The 26,643-nt window shown below is 37.0% G+C and overlaps 1 protein-coding gene across 1 annotated transcript in view; it reads left to right on the top strand.

The window, feature by feature from the left end:
• The window catches only part of TMEM163 (transmembrane protein 163), a 113,114-nt gene that overhangs the window by 39,915 nt on the left and 46,556 nt on the right, over nt 1-26,643 (top strand). The window lies entirely within an intron of this gene.

Raw genomic sequence — 26,643 nt, 5'->3', positions numbered from 1 at the left:
ACACGCTGGCTGTCATGTTAACAGTGACTGGTATGGCATGTGCACTCCCAATCCGATGAGCTGCATTCAGTCCTAAGTGAAATCACCCTTGTTTTGTACCAATATAGATGAAAATTATCATTTCTCTTGGCAAATGGCTGGCTTCATGCCTCCACTGCCTAGGAGAAGTCCCTGTTGCAATAGCCAATCGGTATTGAAGCCAGGGATGTAAACTGGTAATAACGTATGAACTGGATGCTAGTTTTGCATTATAATACCTATATGAGCATCTTCCTAAGCTTTTGCAGAGGAAAAGTACTGTTTTTCTGAAAAAGCTGGCTCTTCAGTTTTCTCTTTCTGCTATTGTGTGTTTATTCTAAAAACTTCCTTAATTGAATATTATGAAATGAGGAAGAGCTAATTTATTTCTAGGGCTATCTCAAATTCTTTTCTGAACACAAAGTTGAAAATAATGGAATTACTTTGCTAAAGATTTACACGTATGTGATAACAGAATCTGTACCCTCTCTGTCAAGGTTTTTTGCAGATTCTCAAATGCATAATGCCCCTGAAAAAAAGCATGACATCACATTTGTGCTTTGAAACTCAACTAGAGACAGATGGGAGTGTTGCTATCCTAAGAAAATTTTTGTATTTATAAATATTGTTCAAATGGACTTAAAAATTAAAATCTCAAAACCTATTAATAGAAAATCTCCCCAAAATGTTCACTTTGAACATTGAAACATTTACTTTTTTCTTTTATTACAGCTAGCTTGAGTTGCTACATGAAAAATAAATTCTAATAGAATCTCCCAGTTTTCTTTTTAAAATGTCTAAATAGAATGTTTCAACACGCTTGAATTTTTCAAGCCACAAAATTTGTTGAAACTGACCTTTCCTGCACTTAGGATAGAGAGGGTCTTACTTTACTTTCTACTTTTGCTTTTCATAAAAAATATTAAGTTTATGCTGGGTTGGGCTGTTGGTATTTTTCATTACTCAGTGAATACAGTATGCCTGGTTTTAATAATATTTCTTTCTCTAGTAAAACTAAGAAAAGGAATACTGCACCCAGTTCACAAACAATAGCTGCATGAAGACTATGAAAGATTTATGGTCATTTGTACAATATTTAAACTAAAAACACTTCACAGCATGTGGAGATGTCAGTGTTGTCATGGCAACGGCTGAAGATGTGTCATAAATGGACAAAGCAGAAGTCTCAGGTTTGCCCAGGCTTAAGCCAGCACCTAGTCTATTGTTTTGTCATGCTTTAAAGGAACAAGAGCTATGTGTGATCTGCCTGCTGATCTCTTCATTTAGAACCAAAACTTTCTCTATTTAGAAAAATAAGAAAGCAAGTGTATGAAGAGTGCAGAGAAACCTATAACCTGAGCAGCTGAATGCTGCTTCTTTCATTTTCCTTGAGCAGCATATATTGTATTAGGAAAAGCGGAGATGGAGAAGCTGTTTTGAGCGGTTGAGTTTGAAGACTTTGTTTAAGCCTGTCTGCAGTCCCCTTTGCTTTCCTGTTTGAAGCATTTTCTGCTGATGGCTCAAGCTGTGCTGAGGCATGTAGGATGGCAGAACATGAATGATCTACTGCTGATGGATGTTGAGAAGTGTGACTCCTCTTTCTTGCTCTTTGTTGTTACAGGCCATCTCTACTACTACATCCACCTTATCACACAGACTAGCTCAGTATTAGTGCTGTTCTATGTTTCTGAAGTCTAGTATACTGTAAAGCTGTCTTTTAAGAAAATGGGAATCTGTGCTCTTGAGCTTAATCCCATCTGCTCAGTTTGGTTCACTTTCCCTTCTCCCACTGCGTACGTGCATATGCATATACATGGAACATGGAAACACATGCAAGCACATTTTGCTTTGCTTTGCTAAACCTGTGGTTTTCTTTAATTAGAATATGTATACAAATGACTAGCTTGACTTTGTTTTGATTTGATGTGAAGTATGCTTTGTAATAATTCATTATAGCTTTTGAATTCTTGGTAAAGTGTAGGGGCTGTGGGATTTGGCTTGGCCACTTGTTTTTACTGTGTTTGTCATCACTGAGCAGCTTTAGAGGTTATGCATGTGCTGCAATGGTTCCAAAAAGCAAAGGAAAAATAACAATACATGCTTGTTTAAGTTTCATGTCTAATATTTCTCTAATTACATAGTTATACATCATAAGTACAAATTACACTAAAAACTATAGTAAAGAGAGGACCTGCATATTAAGAGTAGCATAATAGGTATATAATTAACTGACCAAATTCTTTAAGAAATCCGCTCATCTTCTCTGTAGGAATTCCTATATTGGCTTTTCTTTGTCTTGTAACAATCTTAATAATCTGTATAGATCTGTATAATAACAGATTACAGATCAGCTGTAATAACAGCATTTCTTCTTTCATGTTCATTCCAGATGTTTTCATTAAGACAACATTTTTGTAAGGTTTTGAAATAAAGGGTAGTTACATATTGTTCTTCAAGCTACATTAATGATTATTCCTTAAGAAAAAAAAGGATATACTCATTATCCTTAAAGTGCTTTAATAACCTTTTGGGTGGCTTTCATTATTTCTTAAGTATTTCTTTCAAAGGTCTGTCATGGAATAACTGGAATAAAATTTAGGTTCAGGTCAGAACAGAAGCATTTTATTACTATAGTTATAGGAGAGAACACAGATTGACAGATCAGAGTTTAAGGATGAGCCACTACCTTACTGATGTACTTCAATTTGGCATTTTCTTTTCCCCCATGGATCACAATTTATTCTTAGAGTGAATTTTATAAGGAATTGAAAATATTTTCAAGTAAGCTACCAAATCACTTGTATTCAGACATAGGGCTTAGGTAATGCTGAAAGAACATAAGTGCTTCCAATTTTGTTAGAGTTGCTTAGCATCAAAAATAAGGCATTTTCTTTGAAGATCTTTAAGTCTGGAACTTTCTGGTGAACCACCTTCAAGAGTGAATTAGATCACTGATTCACTTTTAATGCATTTTAATGCATTTTTATAAAAGGTAAAAAATCCTTTTACGTAGGCCTATATATGTTTTACATTGACAATGAATAACAACAAAATATATTTCTAATATAAATTGTGGATCTGGTCCAGTGTATACTAACATCAATTGAAGTGATTCCATTGATTTTGTTGGGTACTGGATGAGACCTGAATTTACTGACAAACTCTCTATTAAAATGAGCTACAATAAATAGGCATACAACTACACGTACAATTTGTGGTTGTTTTAATTCTCTCCTTTATCCAGTGGCAATGCCATGTTTTCATAATCTCTCTCAAACTATAGGAACCTTAAACAAGTACAGTGAGTCATTGCAAGTCAGCAAGATTTCCTAAATACCATGGTGTAGAAGGTGACAAACACAGTGTGATTAGCCTTTGTTGTCATTGTTGGGCATTTGCTTTGAAAAAGATCAAGAAAGGGTGATGGCATAGTATTTTATTAAAAAAAAACCAACTTGTCTCAGTGTACACAAGAACAAAAATTTTCCAACACTTATATAAAGGTAAATAAGTAGTTGAAATTGTTTTAAATCTTTGTTTTTGCAGTGAGATTTTTCAATAGCAAGTATATTTTTTGCTGGGAGCTATGCAAATTGAAAGTGGTGCTGAGAGTAAGCAGATGCCAAACATCCACTTTAGGTCAGCAGCAAGACAGAAATTTAAAAATTGTAGCACCACTAAAATGGCTTTTCTGACAGTTTATCTGAACAACTGTGTACTCACTCACTGCTAAAAGCCTAGCAATTTTAGTTTACCTTATGTCAGATCAAAAATTGCAAATAATCAAAATATTAAGTAAATCTTTATTCTTATTATAATGTTTAAAAAATGTAAATGTTTATTCTTATTATAAGCCATAAAATCAGAATCTGTGGACTGCTGATGTAGTGATTCTTATAGACCAGAGTTCTTTCAGACTCCCTGTCTGAATCTGACAGACAAATTGTATCAATAGGTGATAAAGAAAGAATAATTTAGATAGGGGGAACCTGAATAATAAAGGGAAAGTGGATTGGCACATACAGCTAAGGTGGAAATAATTTGAATTAATTTAAAATAGCTAATTTTAGTGAGTATTTATGAATTTATTTTTATTTGTTTCATGCATATATTCTTCTAGCTCTATTTCTGTGTCAGCGAACTTTTCTTTTTAGGACTGAGTTAGGTGTTATCTGTTGTGAAATTAATCGTCTGATCTGTATTCAGTACAACATTTCCCAAATGTCAACGCCTGTTTTTACAATTTCTTTCACAGTAAAACTTTAGAATTCATTGATTTCACTTGTGTCAGCATGAAGCTGCCAACTTTTAATCCAGAATTTGTTAAAGAACATCAAAGATATGGATCAAATAATCACTGCTGCATGTTGTTTTAAGACATGGAATAATAATAGTGGAAGCAATTGAGAAAATAATTTCCATTGAGTGATGTACAGCATCAGCAGTCATTCACAATTTTATTTAGTTTATTGCCATCATACTAACTTACTACTCCTGTTAAGCACTTTTTTCTCCTTGATTGAATTTGCTATTGAGAAAATACTGCATTTTCAACAAAAGCAATAACTTCCTAGAAATAATTATGATGTTATTAATGAAGTGGCTTATTCTCAGCCATAGTTTACCATTACTCATACCCCAGTAAATCAGTATTTATTGAGAACAGTCTTATTTTGAAAATATTTTAATTTAAATCCATGTTGTATGAATGCATATGATTTAGTCATCATCAGATCTCCATACAGAAATGATCTGTGAGGTCCCAGTCCTGGGTTGACTCTGTGTCATAAAGGAGAAATGATGAATTTTTTAGAAAATGCATTTAGGGTTTTTATTTGTGAAGAGAAGCAGATTATAAGCTTTGAATAAAGACTTAAAAGAAGTCATAATGTAAGTGGATCTGGAGCGATGGACTCTGGTGTTGATTGCTGTGAAAGCTAGGAATCTCACTGAATAGATATAACCCCAGGATTATTGTCTGAAGTGTTTCATACAGTGAATTGTGTTAAAAATAATCTAGATATGCACCCAGATGAAATGGATAAGTATTTCTTTTCAGGAAAGAAAGTATTACAGAATACAGAACTGTAAACTGGGCAACTAAAGGGAGGAAGTATGTAGAAATGGAAGCTAACTTACCGACTATGTAAGCAAAAATCCCAAAACTCAAGGGAAAGAGATGAGCTTTGCATCAAAATAAAATTCTCTTTAATGACCTTGGCACAAAAATAGGAGGGTATTAATGACATTTGTTGATATTATAGACATGTAGGACACTATCGGTATAGAGGATGCTGGAATATTGTACTGGACCTTGAGCACTGCAATAATAGAGATTTCTGTTGCAAATTGGAGGTTTTTAGGAGGAGAACTGGGTTCTGGTTTATTATTCAGTTGCAGATGGCCTCGAGACGCTAGTGTGATAAGTTTTTGAAGAAGACAAACATTCGCCTTTGATGTATCAGACAAGATATTCCAGAGGGGGTTGCAAAACATTAATTTGATTGCATAATCTATTGGTGTGAGTCTGTTTGTAAGGAGCTGTAGTGACGTGGGCCATCAGTGTCCAAGAAAGATGAACCTTAACTGGGAAAGGCACTTAGAATGATAGTCAGGGAGTTGGGACACTGGTGATAGGAGACCAAAAGAGTGTGGCTTGTTTAGTCAAAGGCAGGGAAAAGAGATTGATATCTGTGATATCTGATTGAGCTGTGTCCAGTTCTGGGTTCCCCAATACAAGAGAGAAATAGAACTACTGGAGTGAGGCCAGCAGAGGGCTAATAAGATGATTAAGGGACTGGAGCATCTCTTTTATGAGGAAAGGCTGGAAGAGCTGGAACTGTTCAGCCTGGAGAAGAGAAGACAGAGGGGATCTTATCAACGTGTATAAGTATCTGAAGGGAGGGTGTCAAGAGGATGGAGCCAGACTCTTTTCAGTGGTGCCCCCTGATAGGACGAGAGGCAACAGGCACCAACTGAAACACAGGGAAGGTCTGTCTGAACATGAGGAAAAGCTTCTTTACTGTGAGGGTGACAGAGCACTGGAACAGGTTGCCCAGAGAGGTTGTGGAGTCTCCATCCTTGGAGATATTCAAAAGCTGTCTGGGCACAATTCTGGGCAACATGCTCTAGGTGACCCTGCTTGAGCAGGGGGATTGGACTAGATGATCTCCAGAGGTCCCTTCCAACCTCAACCATTCTGTGATTCTGTGATGTGTTAATGGTGTAATCAGAAAGGGGTAAGTCTATGCTATGAATAACTTGGGTTTGCTCTTGGGTCCTGGTTCTTGATAATTCACATTATGGCTGTATTAGTTGCTACCAGGCCCATTTGAAGTGAAGCAGCTAGTTCCCTTCAAGGTATAATCCAGGTGCAACGTCCAGGGTAGTTCATACCGGGAATGGCTTCCTGTGGGGAAGACAATGTCTGAATTGGTCCTGTCTTTCTGTGGAATAATGTTGGAGGACTCTGTAGGGTGTTAATACCCGTATGTTCCCTGATACCATCAGAGCAGAGCATGCAACACATATCCTACATATCATGTTATAAAATCATAGCCCTCAGGTTATTTCAGGCACTTTGAACTGAAAAACCATAAAGATATAGGATGAAAGGTGAAGGTCACAGTTGTGACGCAGGGGGTACAGAGAAGCCAGTGTGACTGTGGCCAGTCCACCCTGGAGGAGCTAACCTTGAGCAGTGTGGATGCAAGCCATAGTCACGGAGAGGATGAGGTATTTAAGCTAATGGACAAGATTAGCACAAGAACAAGTGAACATAGATGAATTATTTCCGCTAGCCTGGAAATTAGAAGAATATTAAAAGCCCATGTGAGCAATCAAGTTTACTCATGATTCAAATTGTAAGATTACAAACATTTTTATCTTTTTAAACTGAAGCATCTCTCCTTTAGTGAAATCAAATAAGCATCATTATTGCTTTTATTGTACAGCAGTCCAGGTAGCAAGTCTGTCATTTTGTTTCTGTAATGGCTTATGATTAAAGTTCCAAACAGGTCTTTTATACAGAAGAGAAGATAATTTTGTGATTATTATATATTCCTGGGAAGAGCATTCATATGAAGAAAATAATAAAAGAGGTCTTTAGGATTTTATGATTTAGGCCTTTGATCCGTCCCTCTCCCTGCATTTTCCCTGTTGCAGCTAAGATCCCTTGCAGGGTTTTGTTGCAAGCATTACATCAGTTTGGAATATCTGTAGGAAATCCACCATCATTCAAAAATGTAAGTTGTATCCCAGACCTTGGATAATGCAACTTGGAGAGTTGTACCCTGAAATCCCTCTTGTACCTTTGTAAAGCCTTGTGACTGGTGATTTACTGGATGGTGTAATACAGTGTGCACAGGAAAGAAGCTGGGCTTCTTGCAGTCCAGCTGGTGACTGGTCCTGAACCATGAGGGTTCTTTACTGGCTGATATTTGTAAAAAAAAATGCTAAGGAAGGTAGAGATGAATAATGATTTTCTTTGAGAATATGAGCCTATAAACATATGTTTAATATAAAGATTGGCTTCTGCGTTTTAAGGGCTTTCTGGCACACAGGATATTTTGTTTGCCTTAACTTATTGCAAATCCCTTTTACAAATAGTATCTATTAGTGGCTGCTGTCTATACTGAGTATGTACAGAATGAACACCTCTTTTCACATTCAAAGATACACTTCTTTTTTCAGAAGTAATTTCAGGATTGCTGTAAAAACCCTTTCAAGTCTTCATATGTGTTCTGTGACTAATCTAATTCTTTTCATCTGAAGCAGCTATGCCATTTCTACATCCTTCTTTGGAGGAACCTCAACCCTATCTCCAAACTAATCTCTTCTCCCTGGTTATTCTTTTTAATAGTTTTCTCTTGATTTTATTCTTTGATAGAATGAAGAAGTATGTGGGATGATAATGTCTGAAAGACAGTATACAAAAGGAAATTAGGTTGTTAAGATATTTGAGAAGCCATTATAATTGTCATTTGCAAAAAGGTATTATATTTCTGACATTTCAAAAATATGTTTATAAAATAATATTTTAATTATAGGTATTCTTTTTATCCAGCAGTATCGTCGATCAAGTTCTCTCAATAATTTCTGTGGAAATTTTTAGACTTCTTCACCATTCACTATTCAGAATGGGAAAGTTGGAAATTGAGGCTGATAAAAACACTTATTAGACAGTTATATGAAGACTGGATATTCAAGTAATATAAATAAGCATATTTGAAGAGTATGATGTAGGTTTATACAGTCTGAGACTCTGGCCTTTCCTATGTATATCATCAAGTTGCCATGAAATATACTGGGAGGTGAATTTACAGTACACCAGAACTCAAAGTAATTTTCTTTGCACAGTAAATAAAAAGTAGCTTACCCTTTCCACTGATGTGTAAGCTGCCTTGCTTTTGTGGTATCTTTTTATTTTATTGTTCTAAAGTAGTATTTAAAGTAGTAATATACACTACTTGTTTAAGTGTTGACATAGTATTTTCTGACTTGAGAGAAGTTGACCTGCTTGGGGATACAGGGAAAATATTTGTCTCTTAGACTATTCTAAAATATAAGGTGCAAAGGTGTCTAAATTTTGTGCTTGTACACACTAACTTCCGATCATTTACATTAGCTTGCACTGATGATTTTAGTCTTCATTTTCTCTCAAGTGTGGTGAAAAAAACAAGCTCAATGAGCTTGCTACAATGTTTCTTGTACTTGCTGCAAAACATACCTAAAATTGTAGTGTGGGCTCAGTCTGCCGGGCAGCTGGAAAGAAAAGACTCATAAGAAAAATGAAGGGAAAACAATATAACTTGTAAACTTTAAAGGATGCCTTACCTGGGAGGGATAGTGAGAGGTCATCAAAAGCAGTGAATAAGCTAAGTTAACTAGGGTTGTAATTGAATATGAAATACCTATTTTGACTTGGAAAGCTTTGCAAAAAGTACATCTTCGTCAGGTGACAAGCAGCTGAAATCCCTCGAGGCAGTGTTGTTCACGTCATTGAGGGAGTCAGGGTGAAGCTGCATTGATGCATCAGGCCAAGCAAGTTCAAAGCCTTTCATCACCAAGAGAGGAAAACAGCAAATCTGGCACAGTGGAAATAGTAAGCAAGACACCTTTGGCCAATATAAAATGCGACAATAGCATTACAGTTCTCAGCCCATCAAAAAACTAAAAACTTTAGTAGATTAATCTCAGACTCAAGGATCAGGGTTTGTGACTGTAAATTAAGACCATTGGACTTTCTGAATACAAACCCAGTGCTCTACTGTTAGTAGTTCTAGGTTTTTAATAAGCAAGTTTTTCAACATGATTTGTAAATGAAAAAATGCGACATTACTTCAGGCATGGAGTAAGAAAGTGACTAGATGCTGTCTGATCTCTAACAGCAGAGCAGACGAACACCGAAGGACCTGTAAAACAAATTTGTCTGTTTTTTCACTTTTAATAATTTGAAACTGTTTTTAAAAAAAGATATTGCCAACCAAAAATTTTAGATGTGCTGTCCTCATCATTGTAGAAGACAGATATTAACCATTTTTAAGTTAGTTTCATTTTCAGAAGTGCTTGCGGCTGAAAACTTAAGGGAACTAATTTTCATAAGCTGTGCTTATTTTAGTAAAATTAAGTCAGGGTATTTTAGGTGTCTCCACTGATTGTTGGTGTTTTGGCTCTTCTGTTGAAAAGTCAGTTTAATTGCAAGTCAGGTACATGTCAGATCTGCTTTAAAAATTCCCAGTATACTGAAAGGTAGAAATTTTCTTTGTAATTTTGATGCTGATTCAAGCTAATAAGAAGCCTGTACAACAGGAAAAAAAAAAAGAGCAAAAATAAACTTTTTATGTTAAAAAAGGGTGTGTGCTACTTAACATAAAGGGATTTATTCTGGGAATATATTTCTAACACTTTTCAAGGGCTTTCTCCTTTGAGTATTTTTGCATGGAAAACATTAAAAAAAATTGATACACTTCATTTTCAAGTTTTATTAACATGAATGCATGTTGTAAATAGCACTGTATAAGTTTGTACTTCCTCCTGTATTATTGCGACACTTTACCTGATGTTACCTGGACTATTTTAACACTCTTGTGCAAATAAAGTAAGCTTATCTAATAGAGACAGGAATGCAAATTTTCTGTTACTTTGATCAGAATTAGTAGCAGACAGAGCCAGCCAATTACTCTAAAATCGGATGGATGCAAAGTACTGTGGTATGTCAGTCATTTGCTGTATATTTTTTTAGTAATAAAACTCTGCAGTCCTTCAGGGTAGCTGTTAAGCTCTTCCTGGTCTTGTGAATGGTTGAGCAGGATTTCCTACTGTTACATATTGTCAAGATTATAATACTGCAAGAGAACCGTAACAGCTTAAAAAGATTTTTTAGAAAACCAGCACTGCTTATTTCCCTAAAAGATTTTTTTTGAATTAATGTGTTATAAAACTACTAACATACAAAAAAACTCTTCAGGGTAAATTTGCACCCAGTCTCTCAGTTTGTGTGCATAAAACCTGAATTTGCTTACAGTCATCTAATATGACTTACAGTCCATGACTTATGTTAAAAATGCTTATTTATCTTTTCACCAGTTTTGAATGGAAAATTAGAGGGTTTGTTTAAAAATTTGGCCAAAGCTTAATTGAAGCTACTGAAAAAATGAAATTTATCATAAAGACTCTTATTTCATTATAATTTTTACTTAATGGCTTAGAGCCCAGAGCTAACTTAATCCACCTGGTTTGGTCTACAGATGTAAACTAGACCTGACTGCAGTGTAATTTTGTGTGCATAGTGTGCCTGTTTTCTCTGTGTCGTCCTTGCTAGTTGAACATCTCCATCTCACAACACTGAAGTAGGATTGATGACAGGCTTCTTTATTGTGGTCCTTACTAATAAATTGCTAAGATTAGTACGTTGTCTGAGAAAGATTTCTCTGAAGGGCTCACTATTTTTTCTACAGCTATATTCAACACACAACTATCAGACAGCTGCTTTTCCCCTGACGGTTTTGTTTATATTTCAGCCTAGGAAGATAAAAAAGATAACACAGAGAATTCCTCATTTTCTTCCTGACTTTTGATTTATTTAGCAGAAGTGTCTGTGTTCAGAACTTGGGTTTTTAGTTATATGTGCAAAAGGATGAGATTTCATTGCTTGATGATCTGGTTAAAAGCATTAAAAACCCAGTTAAAACTTGAAGTGTTTTACATTCCTGCAGCTGTATGAGAAGTAAAGCAAGAGTCTGCTGTCTTTCAGTTGCTGAGCTGAAATCTTGCTAACAAAACCTGTAAAATATCTGTTAGTTTAAAAGGTCATAGACAAAGAAGGTCCAACAAAGTAAAAGTCTTTTGGAGGATATCTTTAAAGTGTATTTAGGTGTAGAAAAGAGTAAAATTATTATATAAGAATCAATTAATGTGTCTTCCATTAAAGGTAATGCCAAATAAAATTAAGAGTGGATTGCTTTGGTAGAGTGGGAGTTGTAGGGAGTGTCCATCTTAAAAATTTATACTTGGATGACTTCCTACCTTCACTTCTAGGCTTGCAAAACGGCCTTCGCTAGGAAGCAATCAGCAATGTTCATTTCCTCCGTGCTTGGAGGACTCAGATAAATGGCCTTACATGCATTAGACCCCGTTTCACCCTTTATATCATGTGCAAGCCCTCTTTTGTCTTTCATAGCCCTACTGAGTTAGGTGGAAGTCAGTATGTTCAGCAATTTGCTTACACACAGTGAATATTAATATAAAAGCTTGCAATTTCCTCCTTTCTTTATCACTCTATTTTACTTGAAATTATCTGGACTATTTAACTATGTGGACATAAAATAATCTTCTCTAATAGAGATAGCAATATAAGTTAAATGTTACTTTGATCAGAACCAATGATACGATATATTGAAGTAGGTGATAAAATTTGCCAGGTGGTCTAATTGAATAAAAAACAAGGTAAAATTTTTCAGTAATCTGTTGTATTCCAAATTGTCTGACCATAGAAATGAGTTTATGGTGTAAAAAATATAGGTGATAATCTGACACAAACTATCTGGCAATATAGTAAATGTAAACAAATGTTGATAGGACAGTATGGAAATAAAATTAAATTACAGAAATACTTGCTGATTCTGAACTACCATAGTTGCTTGGTTATTTTGTGGGCTTTTTAACAAAATCGACCAGTAAAATTTATTGTGTAAAATTGCTACAGTTTTGCCAGTGGACATTCAGTTCCAAAACAAATTTGGCTTTATTTCAATATAATTGTTCCATGTTAGAATTTTGCTACTGTATCAGATACCTCAAGTAGAGGAGTTTTTGAACAAATAGACTGGTAAAGGTGTTGCAGCTGATTTTGCATAAGTAGAAATGTAGATTCTTAGTGTGTGGGAACTCCCCTGATAGAGTTTTACAAGTTTAAGATGTTACATGGCAAGATTTGAACTCTCTTTTGTTAAAATTGATGATTAAATGGAGGAATATAATGGGATATGAAATAACATATTTCCTGTCTAACAGGACACAGGAGAAGTGTCCTGAGAGACAATAAGTAGAATTGGGATTCCTGGGATTTCCAGGATCAATTGAGGACTACTGCAGTTGCTAGCAAATCCAGAACTCTGGACTTTTTTAGTTCTTTGAGATTTTTATATTTTAGTCTTTGTTTTAAATCAATGTAGTTATTGATTTTGGTACACCTAATGAATATATGCAACTGTGATGTTACACAGCTTGGTAGGACATTGTAAAGCTAAATCATCAATGATGTTTTGGTGAGAAAAAAAATGACTGAATGTCAAGATTCCTGGAGTTTCTTGTTACAGCTAAGGAGAACTGAAAATGACATTTTCAAATAAAGGGAAGATAGATGATTATGTACAAAACTTCTGTCATTTTCACATGCTGGATTGTAACAGTTCAGGACCCAACAATGTTGTGAAGTACCGTGTAGGGCAGTTGCATCACCAGGGATAAGTACTTATAGCAACCAGGACTACAGAATTTACAGAACTGCGTCTACTGTGATTAACTTTCTTATTTGTGAGACAGAACAGACATACAGAATCCCAAAACTTGAGCTTGAAGTCTCAGTCTTGCCCTGCATGAAGGATCTTATCTGAAGCGATTCCTGCTTTTTAGCTCCTTATGCTGATAGAAACACTCAAAAAAAAGTTTTTACCTTATAAAAAAATTCAGTAAAGAAAATCACTGTTTTGAAAAAATTCTTGGTAAAACTGTGTGTGCTTACAGGAAAGAGATGGCAATAAGATTTAGGCAGAGCTGGCAGTGGATACTTGGGAACCCTGGCTGAAGAGTGAGCCTGTCCTGCTTCTGCTGGCATGTTGCACAACATGCTCTGTGCCTAACGTATTTACCTTCCAGAACAGGCCATCAGGCTCCTACCTGCTAAAACTGGCTCTGTGTCTACAGCTGCAGAAGTCTGAACAGATGTCCTCTCCCACAGTCAGTAGGGGCATCTAAAAAAGCAATTTAAAATTGGAATTCTGTTATTTAAATGTGTATGCAAAGCCAGGCTTTAAAGTTTCTCTGCTAGTTCTTTCAGGTGTCTGAGATGGTTTCCATTCTAAATCTCACTCCGTAAAAAGAAAATCTCTGTAATATTGTACTATATTCTGACAGCCTACTTAATTGTGTTTGGCAGCTTGCTTTGCCTCTGGAGCAGCTTGCTAGCCATCTAATTAAAATCTGGGGTACCGTGATATGTGGCATGTCTCTTAAATTGATAGGGATGATGAAAATGGCTCTAAAGAAGACTAATTATTTTTCAGCCACCAAAGCTTTCCAGTTCAAATCTTCCCTGTTTTTTGTATTCCTAAGGTCATTAAAATGCTCAGAGAACAAACATTTAATATAAGACGAAATGTCATGAATGTGAATTTCTCCTGGTTTTGCCTTGGTACATCATGTTCCATTCTTTGCTTATTCACGAAAGCAATGTGTAGAGAAATAAATGTAAGCCTCCTCGGTTTTTTATTATGTTATGGAGGAACTGACAACCTTTGCTGCCTTGCGTCATTCCCCTGATGATAAAGGGACTCAGTTGTGACATTAGTCATTGGCTAGTGTAGGAAGTGCTGGGGAAGGCACCGATCCACGTACAGAGAAGAGCAGTTGGCTCCAGAGCTAAAGCCTGCTGTGTTGCTGCATCGGGCTGATCTGTGTCAGATCACGCTCTGTTCCCTCCGGCTTCTGGGTTAGAATGGCTGTTCCTTGCGCCCAGGTCCTGTGTAAGCCCGGTCAGTCACTGAGCTGCTCCAGTCAGGGTAGCAGTCTCAGATTTCCAAATCACAAGCGCATATTCGCAGAGAATTTATTCTAAGTATTCTCCTTAAGCAACTGCATTTCAGGACTTACCACCTGTTAGCTGAGGGAGGAACCAGAAAAAAACACCAAGGAGAGTGCCAAGCAAATATCTTAGTTTACCTTCATTCCTTCTGACAGATTTCCCATTGCATATATGTGACTTTTGGAAAAAAAATTCGAACACAGGTCAATTCTTACACTAGGAGCTGTAAAAAAAAAAAAAAGTGTTATGATATCAGCTTGTTTCTGTGTTCTTGTTTACCTGAGTTTGAATGTAGTTTTTAATAGCCTTTTCTCATAGTTATTTTGGGTGTCTTCATTATTGGGTGTCCAAATGACAATTTTGCATAGACTGATTGTTTTCATGGAGGTGTTCCAAACTCGGAACCTTTCAGAGGTATCTAAAACCAAGGATGCTTGAAATAGTCATATTTGCACCTTTGCACTCATTGGTCTCACTGCATTTGTGTTCTAGAGGTTTCAGCAAGATGAAAATGAGCTTACAACAAGCTATAGATTGGTGCGTATTTGTCACATCAAATAATGGACAATTAATTTCAATAATATTATACTAATGTAAGCTAAGGGTAATACAAATTCTTTTCAATATGAATGTTTTTTTCCCCAGCACTTGATACACTTCTTAAAAGTGCTACACTTCTGTAGAAAAGGAAGTCTGCTTTGATTTTCATAAGTCTGTTGAAATACTTCTAGTCTAAAAATAGAATGTCTTATACTGTCAAGCATAAAGATCATACAGATCATTCCTAATTGGGTTACTATTTTCAGTAGTTAAAATTTGCATTTCTAAAAGCTACAGTAGTGCTTTGAAAATGTGAAATACCATAAAAGTACAAAATATCATACTAAACAATTCATTCAAATTGATAAGATATTCATGGTGCCTGCTGTCATTCTTTGCAGAATTACTAGATACTTCCATATGGTAAAAAATATTTTTCCCTTCTATAACATCCAGAAATGTTAAAGTACTTCAGTCCCATTTTATAGATAAGAACCCTAAAAAAGGGAACGGTTAAGGGTTTTGTCAGAAGTTACCTCGCAAGGCAGTATAATGTGAGAATGTGACAGCCAGCCTGACCTAGTTGCCTTTTCAGATGATTACACTGTCTTCAGTGTCTAGTTGTTCTGGCTGTTAAACTTCTTCTGAAACATGAAATGGACTTTATCCATGATTTTCAGATATCTCGTAACATCTCTGATCCTCATCTGTTTCCTTGTCTGTGAACAGGAATATTATTTTAAGTATTTGTTTTGATTTTTTTAATAGAGATATATAATCTGAAGTCACTAAATACAGGTATATGTGTATAATGACCTCAAAAATATGTATCTCTCAACACACATACATACAGACTTAAAAAGTTAAAATCCATCAAATAAATACTAGGCTATCTTCCCAAAATCAGCCAAGTTCATTTCAGACATATTTAAGCCTTTTGTAACATCCAGCTACAGGTGATTCCATGTTCTTCAACCTCACCAATTCAAGTGTGAAAAGTATCTCGGACTGTGTACCCGAGCATAAAGGTCATCACGACCATGGGCTTGCCAGAACAAAAAGCAGAGTGCGGTTCTGAGGACCCTTCAATAGAGATTTTCCTACCTTAGCTTTTCCTTCTATTTAAACTAGAGGCATATGAAGTTGAGTTCGACTCAACACCTCTGCCATGGTACCGGAGAAGAAGACAAGAGGTGACCTCAGGTAACCAAATCCTAAGACATTTACTGCAAGATTTTTAAGGTGAAGTTCATCAGCTTAAGTTTTCCTAGTTAGAAGCCCCTGTCTAGAAGAACACCAACAAGATGTTCTTTTCGTTTGAAGCACAGCTGAATAGGTGGCCAGCGATATCTTTGTGCTGGCTACTGATTCTGAATGATAGTAATGGGATGGTGTAGTATTGCAGTGGTCACATTTGAAAGTATCAGAGACTTAGGTAATTGCAGGAAATCTGTATTCAAAGGAGGATAGACAAAGACAAATCATTTCAATGGAAGTAGTGCTGCTCATGTAAAGCAAATTGAAGGAGTTTTAAAATAAAAAAAAATGTGTAAAGAATAACAATTACCAGTGGTGAACACAGGTAGGAGTATGTTTTTCATATGTAATAAAAAAAGCAAAGAGGAAACATACCAAATAAAAGATAGTTTCTAACTTCTTTGGAAATTTTTCTGTAGTAATATACAAAATTTTGCAATTAATTGCTGTATTTCTATAACAGCTTAAAATTTTACTGAAATGCTAGGGGAAAAATAGGACCTTTGATCAAAAATTTGTATATGGAAGTTCACGTGCGACTTCAGTGAAACTATAAACTTCCTGGCAGGTCTGTATTTGTTTGTAAATAGAGAACTCAGCTGAGTATTGTATTACGAATAGCAAATATTCATAATGAGAAAGGGTTCTTTTACAGTTAATACTGAAAAGTGAGAATTTAGCCTATGTACATGTGCTGTTCTGGAGTGGCTCTAAATTCTTACCACGGTTAAAGTGTGTTTCTCTTCTCAAAGTTTAAGGAACAACGAGGAAAAATCCAGCCTGAGTAGTTTTAAACAGATGTGTTATTAAACAGATATATTTAATTTTAAACATGTATTATTTAAGAACTATATTTGAGGTACAGGATGGTCAGAATACTTCTAGAAGAAAGTATGGTATGTAGCAAAGCTGGCTAAATTCTCTCCTGATTTAAACCCTCCACATTGTATTTCAGTTGGTCAATTTATATGGAACAGACTGCAAGATTCCAGGTATTTAAATTTGTGGTTTGTTTGTATGATGGTGTGAGGATTTTGAGTCTGAAATATCAACGAATAAAATGCTCTTTGTATGTGTTATCGAGCTTGGGTTTTGAATCTTTGTATCATGCTGACAGTTTGAGAATTAGATTTTACAATGTTAGACAATTATTTAAGTTTCTTAGAAATACTTTTAAACTGGGCTTGTTTGTTCTTTAACAGCAGAGTTGATTTTTTTTTAATGCTCTTGGTGCTTGACATACTAAAATTGTTGAAAATAACAGTTCATAATAAAGTCGAATGTGAAATAGTTGTATAAAAAAATAGGCAAAATGAAAAATAGATGCTGAATCCAGAGCTTTGGCTTTCAGAGTTTTCTGATATATTTCATTTAATCTAAATTTGGCAATTGTTAAGTTAAGCATCTTGTTTAAATTAAACCCCTAGGCTTCCTTATAGTAATGGAGACAAATAGCCTTGTCCAGGATGGGGGGAGTGCTGTTCTCCCTGGTTATGTTCTGTATGTTGAATGTGCTCATATTCTACATAAAAGCTAATAAACAATATATCTTTCCTCATAGATATTTAAGGTTGTTTTTGCTGCATAGTTAGCCTGAATCCTTGCATGTAAATTTAATGTTTATACATCTGAGCTATAGCTTCCATATAGTATCATTCTTTATCTTTTTGAAAGGCTCTCCCAGGCTTTTTGATGTGCTCCCATGAACTGAACTTACCAGAACCTGAGAAAAACGGCAATATTTTTATTAACATTTCAAAACCCTGCCAGCAGCATCCAGACTGGGCATTTCCATAAGCCAAAGGCTGGAATGCTCTGGCCTAAGAGCTGACTGGTAAAAATATTTAGCCTGTGCCCAAGCTGATACAGGTTTGAGGATATGTATATAAAATATGAGTTCTCTGGATCTCTGTAAAGCTTTCATAAGCCCTATTAAGTCAGATAAGCATTTACAAACCTTCACCTTAGTCTTCTGGCTTACTCTGTTATCTGAGGTAAAGCCCACTTTAAAGCAACTGGCGAGACTCTTAAGTATGAATTCCTTATGCTATGTAGGATCTGAATACTTCTCTACTAGCTTTACCTTTAGTGAGTAAACACATCAAGATGAGAGAAATCTTGCCTTTTGGAGAGTCTCCTAGGTCATTAAAGTTAGAATAATCTTCAGCTGGATACAGAGAATTACAAATATTGGCCACAGAGCTTTAGAAACAGCTGCTGAGTGTGTCTGGTGTCTCTCATGTTTCTGGTTGGTTGTGGCTTTTTTAGCCAAGGTACTCCCTATTCCTTGCCTCTGTCTAGGCACAAACTGCGTTTTTTGTTTTTGGAAGCAAGCGTCAAGCTCTAAATTACAAAGCCTGTGTTTTGCAGGTGTAAGCTGCAAAACCTATGTGAAGTTACTGCATTTGCAACATTTTAAGACTTTTTGGTGGTTATATGGTTATATTTGGAGTTGGGGCATCAATAATACATAGTTTCATTAAAAGACTATCTGCCTTAATAGCAGGCTGATACATCATTGCACTGAGTTATTTTGGGTGACTCAAGTGATCCCATTTGAAATGCATCAGATCAAAGTGTACACCTGTATATTCAGTTTCAGAGAGTTTGCACCATGTGCTTGGAAGGAAAACTAGTTTGTCTCTTACAGACCTTTTAAGTTCTATTCCCATTTTTAAAAGCAAACATATGCGTTTCGTTTCCTGATAAAGCTCAACCTGAGAAGACTGGAGCGTTAACATATGGTCTTTCTTCTTGTTCCAATCCCCTGCAAAGCCAAAACTAAACCAAAAAACCCTCTTTATTCCTTGGACTTCATGTTTGTGGGTTTTTTTTGTGAAGATCTTGTTTGAAAACAGAAGGTTGGCGTATGAGAAAGGAAGAACCGGAGTGTGGGAAGCAGTGGGATGCAGGACGGGGGGGGTCTTGCTTTCTCCTAGTATCATCTCTGCAGTGTACTGGTCTACACAGTGCTCCTACTTACTGTAATATTACCACTGCACAGACTTTCAAGTGACCCTGGAAATTGCTGTTAACTCTGCCTTATTGGAGTTGTCAGCTTTCTACTTTTTAATTTTCAAAAAGCCTTCCCTAAATGAATGTTTTTTCATGTAATTTAGACTGGCTGTGACATGCAAAATAGGCTGCTCTGGTGTATTCGGCTTTCTGTATTTTAGTGTTATACCCACCGCTAAGGTGTGGCAGTGAAGGTTTGTTGTATACAGAAGTTCTTTCAGCAACTGTTAAAAGAGAGCCCTGGCATTATCTTTTCTGAAACGGGCAATTGATTTACTTTCAGTCTGTGTCTTTTTATCATTGCATGTTTGCTTGGTTTTTTTTCTCTCTTTTTAATCACAGAATCACAGAATCACAGAATCACTGAGGTTGGAAGGGACCTCTGGAGATCATCTAGTCCAACCCCCCTGCTCAAGCAGGGTCACCTAGAGCACATTGCACAGGATTGCATCCAGGCGGCTTTTGAATATCTCCAGAGAAGGAGACTCCACCACCTCTCGGGGCAACCTGTTCCAGTGCTCTGTCACCCAATGCCCTTGAGGATCATCTACTGTGTATTATAGAGGAAGTTGATGTGTTGTTTTCTTCATGTGGCTAATTTCTTAATCATTCAATAAGTAATACCTTGGTTTAGAGTAGGACTGTTTCATAGTTCAGGATTGCACAGTCCCGCTCAGTTGCCAGATCTGTTCTGTTCTTTTGTGCGATATGCCATTGGAGGCATGGATGCCCTTCTGGTAACAACTGGGAAGATGAAAACAAAATAAATAGTTCCCTTTCAGTCAAATTCACTTGCTTGGGCAAATTTCCATTTGGGTGGACTTCCTCTTCTCTCTTGAGACCTCTTCTCCAAAGGCATCTCCTCACAAATGCTCTTGGTCCTCTGTCCTGCTACAAATGCAAAGTAAAGTTAAAGTGGGATTAAATCACAAAAGCCGTGCTTAATATTGTTCCAGTTAGCATAAAGATTCTAAACCTATTTTCCTGAAGAATTAGGTTAAAGTACCTTTGATTTAACTATTAGTATAAAAATAACAAGTAAAAATAGCAGCATTTTTGAATCAAGTGCTTTCATTTCAGTTTTCTACATCACAGAAGTCTCTGTGTGTCCTGGCATGGAGAAGTGTTTCCCTGCAAAGCCACATTATTATTCTTCCTCAGATTTTTTCTGAAAACTTTTTTGCTATGATGTCTACAGTATATGACTATTTAATTGGCTGTCTATCATGCTGACCAATATTCTTGGATTATGTTCTTCTGTTTGTATGTGTGTTTTGATCCTGGTTTTACAAACTTTTAAGGGCAAGGAATCCTGCTTTCAACTATTGGCTCCTAAGAATTATGATAATACAAATAGCAAATTATAATAGTAATGCTTCATTCAGCATAGTTAGAAGGGAGTCAGGAGACTAAGTGAACTTTAAGACTGAACTGCTCTGCTGTTCTTTGAGATTATATCATGGTGCTGACCAGTAGGGGCAATCAATAGGCAGTCTGGGAAAATTACATTCATGCTGCCTGTGTGACAGCTAGTTCTGCGGATATTTACCCCTTAAAACTGAAGACTTCTGATGCTTCTGATCAGGCACTGATGGAGCCCAAGACAAATATAATTAAGTGGGAATTTATGTTTAATTCTTTGTATGAAACATAAAAAATAGGTTTATAAAAAGTTATGTATTTGAGACATTGAGAAATGAATGATTTAAGAAATAAAATGCTCGAGTCAGAGGTGATGATTATCATTTTTGCTAATATGTCAGCAAACTGAAAAGAATTGTTTAGATTAAACTCAAAGGAAAATCTTTGCACAAAGCCCTGAAGCTGCACTGTTTGTGTAATAAGGAGCGGGGAAGATCTTCAGCTGATAGACGCTGTTGCAGTTCACTGAAGTAAATGAAGTTACAGCAGTTTGTAGCTGCTAAGGATTTGACCATTGCAATAGATTAAAACAAAAAATATATTAACTGAATAAAAGACAAAGAATGAAAGATATTCCTGGGAAACTTTAGCACCACCGACTGGTGGTCATATCCCAGTCAGTGGCAGAACTGAGGAAACATTATCTGACTCTTAGTGCCCCATTCTCTGAATAGCATTGTGTATACCACAGCCGAATCCTCCCCAAGAGCAAACATCTCCTCATACTATTTTCTCAGTTCATTGTGCATAGAGTCGTTATCATACCTTGCAGATAGATTGAAAAATTAGCATTCTTAGGGACTACTTTACAAATCTGTTTATTGACTCTCTTGAGATCAAGATCCAGGTTTAATATATATTAAAAATGCTTCATCTTGGTGGATATATGCATAACGGTATAATGGTATTGCCCAGAACTGAGAGCCTTTACCATATTGATGTAACTATAAACTGGGAAAATGAGCTGAGGATTTTATATAGATAGATGTGCTTCAGTTTTGCCCGTGACTTTGGGATAGAAATATGGGTGTAAGAACATGATACTGAAGGATAGCACTGGATCTGCTCATGTAGCTGAGATGTCTGGCAGTCATGTCTGGGATTTCCATATGTTCAGCAGGCATTTGTAGTTACTGTGTTGATTGCAGAAATTTTGGACATACACATAAAATTCTTAAATTTTGCTCTGTGAAATTTCAGTGTGGTAGTAGAGAAGGTTCCTGGGGAAATGTATGTGTATGTGTTAGCTCTAGTCAGTATAGCTCATTACATTATTAGTGGTATTAGAGTCATGTCTCTTCTTTGCGTTCAGTTGCTGTGAGGGATTTTTTGTGGATTTTTTTAAAGTATTACTCATTTGGTTTTCTGTGCTTGGAATGGATTTGTTTTGAAATATTTATTGTAACATTAATTTTTGATGCTTTACCAACACTGGGCAATGAAAACAGACTGTTTCAGTTTCACTTCTGTGTTAGTACAATTTCGAGTTGCTCTGGCTTGTCGCTGTATACAACCTGCAAGATATGCATGGTAATATATGCAGAAATAAACCCCAAATTTTCAGTGCTGTTGAAGCTGCCTGCCTGATTTCTGCTACATGCAGGTCGTGCACTTTGGAGCAGTGATACTTTTTGTGCTGACATTCATGTGTGTCTCTCAGAAAGGCTAACTTCAAAGCAAGCATGATGGAGTGATTGTCCCATCAAGAGGAGATACCTGGAAATAGTTTTCCTCTCTCCAAGAGGATAAGAGGGGATTTTATGACTGATGGAGGACCTGTTTTTCTGTACCATCTTTCTCACTGGTACACAGATTTCTGTTTGGGAGAACTGGAGGCAGAGTTAGTTTACTGTCCTATTTCTTGCCTCATGTATTTGTGCAAAAAGGAGCCACAGAGCTCTCCCAACGTGGAGCAAGAACTGAGATCCTGAGGGGAACTGCTGGGTCCACGTTCTCCAGCAACACATTCTAGAAGGACTAAACCTGACAAAGGCTGCCTGGAGAGTAGGTGGCTGAAGAGTTAAATTGGAATGATTTTGTAGGGGTAGGGGCCTAGCCATATGCTTTTCCTGAGGTGTGTGGGGATGAGAATGAAAGTAACCTTATTTTGCTGAGGGTAAAAAATGTAGGAAATTGAGTATTTTTCTTTATTTGGCATTACTGTGAAGGAGGTGAAGGAATTACAGCAAAATGTGACCTATAGCTTGGCAGACTTTACAAATGGATGTTGCTGTACAGGTGGAGACAGTGTGGCTTACTGTGCTGTCTCTATTTTTAGTTTCTGACTGCTTGCAAGTTCCGTTAACAAATGCCAGGAAAATGCATTAGGATTATCTGCTTTGTTGTAGAGCTAATAAAATGCTGTCCAATTTAGCCAATAAAAAGCTAAAAGCAGGCTCCCACTGTCATGGCAGTGTAGCTGCTAAATGTATATAGTGACTCCACAGGATTTTTAAGAGACCTGCTCTGTTCTTTCCTCATTGCTTTTTTCCTTTCATTGTTCTGATTCAATACAGAGATTAGGAGTCCCTGTTTTTTCTTAATATCAGACTGTCATCTGGGAAGAACAGAACGTGTATTGAGGAGAAAGGGGCCGAGGGTTCAGCAAAAGCTCTATGATCTGTTCCTGCAGTGCTGTACGTTGCTCGTGGAGCATGGCAGCGATACTGGAGGCATAAGGACCACTGGTTATTCATCAGGCTTTTACCCAGGGGTGTCAAGTGCTTGGACGCTGAAGAGTGCTTCCCTGTAAGTCCTTTCTTCTTCAGTCATAGACTGGGACCCAGTCTTTGTCTCTGCAAGAGGTGATCAGTCTGTGTCAAGCTATTTTAGTTGGTCCCCTGTATGCAGCTATTACAGATGCTTAATCTGCCATGGAGCCTAGAATCATGGAGAAACATCCCGATTAAGTTGGGCTGATTTATTGGTGAGCTTTATTACATTACTTGTCAGCTAGAGGTATTAATGTGCTTAAGACAATGCTGAAGGTGCTTTAGCATTGTTACTTGACTTGGAAAGAAAGACAAATGGGTTATTATTCCTGTTAGAAAACTCGTAAGTAGTCAAAGAACATAAAAATACATCTTTCAATTGCTTACATTGTCATTACATCATCATTATTTATTATGGCCTTTTAACCTGCATCACCGCAACTTAGCATCCTAGGGATTTCCAAGGCCTGGTAGCCTACCAGTCTTGCTAGCTAGCAAAGAGGTTTGAGCAGATTTTTAACACCGTTGGTCCAATGATATATATTTGTTTTTAATTATGGTTTCAGATAGCTCAAGCTAAACAGATTGTGTGTTTAGTGCTGTGCATATTCACTGTTGTAGAATATATAAAAATAAAGATAGTTCTCACACTGAGGACCTTATGCTTTAAATACACCAAATGTGTCCCTTAGAGGATTCTTAAGGTCTGGCTATCTGTATATACTTTACATCCTGTAGAAATTATATATTCATTTTTAAGGGCACCACTGAGTGAATTTATTTTAAATCTGGATTAGAGTGAGGGTAAAAGCTGTCAATTTGGTAAAAGTAGAGGAGATAATTCCACTACAGAGGCAGTCTGGAAATAGAAGAGGGGAAAAGAAAAGTGTGGCTTTGAACTGCAGCATATGAAAACGATAACTACAGGAATGCTGTGAGCTCATGTGTGCATCTGAATATCTGTATTTTGTTGATGCAATTTATGCAGTTTTTGAAATGCTTTGCCTCTAAGCAGTAAAACGCATGCAATGGAAATTTGGTAGGTAGGACTTTGCAATGCATTGCAGTGTTCAAATTTGCAGCTGGAACACTCCAAATTAGTGTCTGCTTGTCAAGTGGAGCTCTTGCCTGGCAAGTCTGACCAAGACATACAGCCTGTTTTTTCACCGGGGAGATGAAATGTGGAAAATCATGATTTAACAATGAGAGGGAGGTGTTAATCCATACTTACTGTTCGAATACTCTTCCGCTCTGAGAAATGGTAATCTGGATATGAATTTCATGACTTTTCTTGGTGTATTGGCCAATTGTAAGGATAAAGTCCAAATATTTGTGATACCTAGTCCAAATAGTTGTGATACCTTTGTGATGTCTTAAGTAAATAAGAAAGGGGTTGTTTATTCTAAGATTTTTAAATTGGTGTTTATACAGACAAGTGCCACAGAACTGTAGCTCACAGTTTCTGAAAAGAACAGTCAAACAATAGCAGCTCTGTTCTGCCAAGCTGTTCTAATGAATACTGAAATACCAACAATTAGATACTGCTTTTGTCAGCCAAAGATTGACAAAGTTGTTAATGAGTCTGGTTTTATAGTTCAAGTATTTTTATTTTTACCAAAATGTATTTTTCTTACCAAGTTAGCTGATATCTGTTCATGAAAGAGTGATAAAATTAATCCGGTTATGCTTTATTTGGAGCCCTCTTAAATGTTCAAACTGGAGTCCTTTTTGCACATATTAATCCAGGAGCACAGGCTCAATTAGTCCTGTTTTCACTCCACAATCTGCAGAATGTAGCAAGAAACCTAGAGCTGTTCAATGCTATAGAGTTTGCCCATAAACGTAGTCTTACTAGTAGCCTGTGACAATTACAATTTGGTGAAGTCACAGCTCCAAGTGATAACCTCTGCCATTGTTGTCTACTTCTTCCCTAGTATTCCCCTTTTTCTCTCCATGCAGGCCACCTGCTCTACACTTTCGCACTCTCCAACAAGCACTGAGATCATCCCCTTCCTACCTGGCATACATTAGCTAGTCCCTGTCAGGCTGCAGCGAGGGCTGGTTACTCCCTAAGGGCCAGGGAGCCGAGGGGAATAACATGGCCGGCAGGCCAGCGGCCTCACCAGCCAGGGCCTGTCCCACTGCCCCCACGTGAGGTGAGCAGGGCAAGCTCCAGGGGTGGTGGTCGGGGTCAGCTGAGAGCCCAGATCGCCAGGCGAGTTGGTAAAGATGTCTTCTGTCTTCCAGGCCAATGCTTGTTCCAGCTGCCAAGCTACTTGTGGTATTGGATAATATTTCACATAACTCTTCTAAAAATTGTCGTCTAGGAGAGCCCCTGCACTCTATGGAGGAATGGTCTCTCACCAGCCTGGGGCTCTCTGCAGCTCAAAAGGAGAGGGGAGCTAGCAACCAATTTTTCTCCTAGATCCTGCCTGTGGTAACAGGCAGCAACTTCTGAGTTGAAAGCTTTGCAAAATCTGGACCTCTTGACTCACAGCAGCTCAACCACGCTGCTTGACAACACTTGGATAAACTCAGTAGGGACAGTTGCCTTTACTGAGTTTAGGGGGACATGGTGAATGCATGCTTTTCCCCCCCTCAAAAGGCAGGGGTATGCCTTTGAAAACAGAAGGGAGAGAAGTTATAGCAGGCTGTCTCATCCTCTCATTCAAGAAGTGTTAGGATGTTACAAACTGCTATTTGAGTACGAAACTTAAAATTCCAAATTTTTGATTGTTTTGACTGTTTTGTCAGTGGAGTGCCTTTTCTGTATTTTAGAGCCTGGGATTGTGACCACTGTGCTAGTAGCTTACAGTAAAAACCATCAAAAAATGCCTCCTCTATATTGCTAAAAACACTGCTCATCGTACCTGAACAAATATTATTGTAACCACAATAGGAGCTATTAGCAGTCTTTTCCCTTCAGATCTTAGGATTTAATTTGGCGTTACCTCCTCAGGCCAGACAAAAGTCAAGCATGGCAAGATTTATACAAATCATATACAGATTTGCAATGCTATCATGATGATTATTATAGTAAGTCCTATATTACAGATATGAAAACAGAACCTGGAAACCAGGAAATGTCACTGCCAAGAAAAGGATGACTTTCATGAGCTTTCAATTCTATGGTTGGTCCCGTAAGCCACATTTTTTGTGTATCAAGTCTTCACTTGTAAATACAAGGCAATAATTCCCAATATTTTACAGAATTTTATAGCATACATAAATTCCTCACCATAGTTTTGGGTATTCATTCTTTTAATTGCTGGAATTTTGGAAAAGTCTTACTGGCTGACAGGTTGGGAAGTTGCTATTGTTGCCTTGACAGTGTGGAAAAAGGAAGTTTCTTTTAACATAATATGCAGTCGTCCGCTT

The sequence above is a fragment of the Apteryx mantelli genome, chromosome 6 (assembly GCF_036417845.1).
Source record: "Apteryx mantelli isolate bAptMan1 chromosome 6, bAptMan1.hap1, whole genome shotgun sequence".
Taxonomy (NCBI): domain Eukaryota; kingdom Metazoa; phylum Chordata; class Aves; order Apterygiformes; family Apterygidae; genus Apteryx; species Apteryx mantelli.
Note: the sequence above shows the minus strand (reverse complement) of the source record. Positions and strands in the feature narration are given on the sequence as shown.